We start from the raw sequence: 5,379 nt of genomic DNA, 5'->3' as shown, positions 1-5,379 counted from the left end.
AATGGTTTCTCTACCCAATGTCTCCAGACTACATGGAGGGTGCAGAGGGCAAAGTCTTTTCTCAATGATGACTTTAGTTTTTTCAATAGAGAATTTTGGTCTGGAAATCACATCCCATTTGGATGCCGATTTTGGTGATGTGATTTTGGTGTGAGAAATGAGTTTTAGGTTACAAAGTACCTTGTTGTATTGAGCTTTTGGATTGTGCTTTGGTAAGTAAAAATGAGACATTGCAAGATTGAAATTATTGTGTGTATGTTGTTACCACATAATTGTTATGGTAGCCAACTAACAAAAACGTTCCAGTGAACCAATAAGTATCCGAGGGACTCTTCAGTTTGATGGAAGTAGAGTGTGGATGGATGTCATCCAATACTCTCACTCATCCAAAAACATTTTGCAAAGAATGCAGGTCCTTCCTCTTCCACTCATTCTCATGGAATGGTGGGAGATCGAGCAAATCACAAAATTGTTGAAATGTGTCTCTTGGTAAAGATTTAGTTAATATATCAGCAATTTGATCATTGGTGTGTATGTATTGGAAATCCATGAATTTATTCTCGCAATGCTTTTTTATTGCAAAATACTTCATATTGATATGCTAGGTGTGGCGATAGTAATTAGGATTTTTGACAAGGATGATGGCAGATTGGTTGTTGCAATAAACAATGGTTGGTAATTTATGAGGTTCATGGAGCAAATGTAAATGGCGATAGAGCCAAGGGGTTTTTTTTTTTTTTCTTTCTTTTTTTTTTGTTTTTTTGTGGATTTAGCAAGGGCAACAAGTTCGACAACTGTGGTCAATGTGGTGATGCATCTTTGCTTGTAGCAATTCCATGCAATGGCTATGGATGTAAAGGTATAAACAAAGCTTATCATATTTTTGAGGTTCTTTATTATGATACGAATATAGTAATACAACGACCATGGCCTGATGCATCCTCTAATAGTTGGTATGTATGTGCATTGCATGAATTTAGACATCAAAAACTAGCCGCCCTATTGTCTTTGTACAAATTAAGTAATCCACAATATTTGTGGTTTTGGCATATCACCCTTGAGTTTTGTATGTTTGAAATTTTTTTGCAAAATAATGTTCTTTGCATCCTTGACATTTGTAGTTTCATTGTTTGAATTGGTGGTATGTGCATTAAAATTGTTAAGTAGATATTTGGTTGAGCATGCTGCTAGTTGCTACCTATGCAAGACTATCAATATTATCTTTTTGTGTTGGGAGGTTTCTTGAGTTTCATGAATGTCATACTCAAGATTGAAGGCACTATCCAAAATCTACAACATGTCATGTCGATCTACCATGATTGTTTTTAAAATACATGGTGTAGTCATATCTTTGCAAGATTGCTTGAAATCAGGTATGTTGGTATAGAACTTGGTGTCTTGTAGTAGATTAGATACAAACTCTTTTTTTTTTTTTTTTTTTTTTTTTGCAAGATCAATTGTGTAAAGAGGCAATTGGATCTAACCATTTTGTGATGTGATGGGCTTACACTTTTCAATGCCTATAAGTCAACTTATTTGATAGGTTGATCCTTTGAATTTGATTTGTAAATCCTTGATCATGGATTCAACCTCCTTCTTTGCTTCATGTTACTCCATATCTGCGGCATGTAATTCTTTTGCTTGAGCTTATGCAACATTTTTGAAATTTATAATTTGAAAATTTATTATTAACTGATTTTTATTGTGTTATATATATATATATATATATATATATATATTTTTGTAAGTTGAGGCTTGATCTAAAACCTTATTCAAAGGTTATTGAAATCCAAATGTATTGGAATCTTAGAAATTAAAGTTTAAAAAACTAATGAGGTTTTTTAAGATTTACAACAATTTGCCAATTAGATTGAAATAAAAATTTACACAATAGTAATAGACTTAATTTCTATTAATATTAAAAATTTAAAATCCATTGCTTTGTAAGATTTAGAGATATTGGTACTATGAGATTGGTATCAAGGTTAGAATAAGAGGTTAGCCAACATCCAAATAGATTTTAGGATTTATCTTTTATTTGATAAGTTTGTTCTTTTTCAAATTATTTGGACTTGTTGTCAAATTAGTAATTTAGAGGTGTACAAATTTTGAGTCAAAATCTACAATTATATTATTATTTATTGAGGTTTTAATTTGCTAAAAGATTGATAAAGAATTTATTTAAGGATTAAGATTACATTAGAATTTGGTTTAGGATTTAGAATTTGATTAGGATTTTTTTAAGGATTTAGAGTTTTATTAAGATTTGATTTAGGATTCAAGGTTCAATTAGGATTTCTTTTAGGATTTAAAATTCAATTAAGATTTGGTTTAAGGTTTAAGATTTGATTCGGATTTGGTCAGGTTTTACTTAGGATTTATTAAAGATTTACTTAGAATTTTTTTATTTTTTAGTATTTTTTAAAGATTTTTGTCAATTCTTAAAGTTTTCTTTATATTTCTTTCATTATTTCTTTAAGATTTTAATTGGATTTGATCAAAATTTGATTAAAAATGTAAAGCTTTAATTGGATTTTATTTAAAATTTTATTAGAGTTATTAAGACTTTACTGTTGTAATTTCCATTTTATCTTCTATATCCAAGTGCCTTGTGTATTCTTAAGCAAGACTTTATGTAATATACTATTGTGTGCTTTTATTTCTTCTTTTGTAGTTGTATGCTTATAAGTGAGTGCTTCAATATCTTTTTAATGTTGCAATATCATCGATCTCGCTACTCAAGCTATGTTTGGTTGTTATCGACCTTGCAACGTACATGTTTTAAGTCTTTCATACTTGTAAAGATAGAAGGAGCATTTTGTTGTTCTTTAAGTTGTTCTTTGTACGTCATTGAGTTCAACTTATAAAGTAATGGTGAGTCTTGCATATTCTTGAATAGAAGTGTGATCAACCTTGTTTGTTGTTTTGTAGCTACACACTTTGAACGCATCCAACGATACGAGCTTGTAGATGGTGCATCATAGGATTTGATATTGTAATTGAGTGTTTGGGGCTATTATATCCCAGGTTCATATCTCCTCTCTCTCTCTCTCTCTCTCTCTCTCTCTTCTCCCTTCTCACCCTTAGATTATATTAAGGCTCCATTGTCTTGACCAAAATAGTATTGACATTAATATTGGTATAAGATTTCATTTGTTTGCATTCAATGTTATGCTTCTTTTATTGCCGCATTTTTTAGGATGTCATCTTCAAGACAATCCTTGACGCCTTTCATTGCTTGTTGAAGAAGAAAGCAATGATAGTTTATAACATAGCAATTTCATTCACATATGTAATCTATGAAAAAGGGCCCAATGGTATTGCACAAATTAGAGCCTTGCCTCAAGTAACGCAACTCTTGCATGAATGCATCGTAGATAATCTCCTTCCAACTCATTTCTTTGCTTGTCTTAGCCAATACATAGATGTCGATTGTGACTTTGGACATGAAGTTCACATATTTGCATAAAAATATAAATGCAAGGATCCCTCAAATATATGTATATTTCTTTGAGTTACAACAAAGCTTAATAGTCTTGGTATAGAATCCTTTGCTTGTTTTTTTCTTCAAACTAATAACGACTTCATGATTTGGAGGTGGTTGCAAGCAATTGGATCCATAGCTTATTACTCTTGAGAAATTTAAAAGAAAATTCTATTGGTTTTTTTATTAAGTCTTATTTTTTATTTTTTTAATACTTATTTTAGTCCTCATCCATTCTTTACTAAAAACTTGATTTAAAACATAATATTGGAGCTACAATATATTTTATAAATAAAAAATTTGCATTGCAATAAAAACTCAAAGAAAATCCAACTTGCTTCCATAGAGGCCATTGGCACAAAATCACTTGTATTTTAATATGCTATATATATAAAATAAAATAAAATAAAATAAATCATTAGAAGTATTATTAAGAGATTAAGTATTTAGCATTGCCTTTTATATCAATCAATATCTTTTAAATCCAATAGTACTTGATTTTTCTTCCTTTGAATTATATAATCTTAATATTTTTTAGGAATTACAAAATATCACTTCAAGATTTAATCCAAATGCTAAAAAACCTCCTCAAATATAATTTTTTAAAACTAACACATTTATACAAAATATGTTTATTATTTATGTAATATTAATTTCAAAAAAAATCAAATAGAGGTTATAATAACATTTCAAAGTAATGTAAAGAATATTAAGATATATTTGAGAAGAAGATTGCTTACACATTGCCAAAATGTCGACCATATAATTATACAATTGATCTTAAAGAAAGAATTCATTTATATTTTGAACCAATTTACAACTTATACATAAACATTTCTTTTATGATAGAATATATCAATGAAATTATTGTGAAGAGTTTTATTCAACATTTAGAATGTCTTATTGATGCATCAATATTTTTTGTGAAGAATAAAGGTTTCTTAATTAATTCACTCAAGTTGAAATGTATAAAGAGTATTAAGATGTATTGGAATTCTTTGATTAACTTAGTGCACTAAAGATCTATACTAAGATGGATCTACAAAGAAACTTCAATTTTGTATATATTAAAGAAGGAGATGAATAGCAAAATATATTTTGATCTTAATACGGCCATTTTAAATGAAATATATTTCCTTTCAAATTTACAAATGCTCCAACTACTTTTAATAATTGATGAATAATGTATTTCATGAATTTTTTAGATAATTTGATTGAGCATTATTCAAATTAAATTCTTATGTATTTTATGAATAAAGAGAAATATCAATAATATCTTTTTTCTTATATTACAAACTTAAAAATGTAGGATTATATGCAAAGATCAAAAAATGTGTATTTCACACAATTCAAGTGATATCATGGACTATAGCATATTAAATGGTACTTTACAAAGGAACTCTAAAAAGATACAAACATGCAAAGATCAAACAATCTCAAGAAATGTATATAATGTTTAGTGTTTGTTAAAATTTGTAAACTATAACAAAGTGTTAATAAAAAAATAAAAAATAAAATTCAAATTGTTGCTCTACTAATACAATTGACTTTTGAAGACAAATTAATGTAGAATAAAGATGCAAAAGAAATGTTTTAATATTTAAAAATGTCTTCTTTTATAAATCTTATTTTATATCCCTGAGTTATTTTTAAATTATATTGTATAGAATTGGATGTAGCAAAATTTGTATTAGATGTAATTTTGTTACAAATAAATAGAGACAATACATTTTTATGTTGTATTTTATTCAAATAGATTCTTAACAATAAAGTTCAATAATAAAATTTACTATTAAAAACTTCTTGTTTCTTTTTATTTGATTAAAAATTGATATTTTTATTTAAAAGACTAGTCTAATTCGTTTAACATTTATAGTAATTCCAAAGATAGTTAA

At 27.6% G+C, this 5,379-nt stretch overlaps 1 long non-coding RNA gene across 1 annotated transcript; it reads right to left on the bottom strand.

Moving 5' to 3' along the window:
• Window positions 1-1,062: 1,062 nt before the first annotated feature.
• Window positions 1,063-1,903, bottom strand: LOC149986323 (uncharacterized). Its single transcript, XR_016501033.1, has 2 exons — window positions 1,768-1,903; window positions 1,063-1,619 (listed from the first exon to the last, which is right to left on the bottom strand). It is a non-coding gene; the product is annotated as an uncharacterized LOC149986323 (long non-coding RNA).
• Between the last annotated feature and the right edge of the window lie 3,476 nt (window positions 1,904-5,379).

Source organism: Physcomitrium patens, chromosome 25, assembly GCF_059467195.1.
Source record: "Physcomitrium patens ecotype Gransden chromosome 25, ASM5946719v1, whole genome shotgun sequence".
Lineage (NCBI taxonomy): Eukaryota > Viridiplantae > Streptophyta > Bryopsida > Funariales > Funariaceae > Physcomitrium > Physcomitrium patens.
The sequence above is the reverse complement of the archived record's forward strand: the minus strand, read 5'-3'. Positions and strand labels throughout refer to the sequence as shown.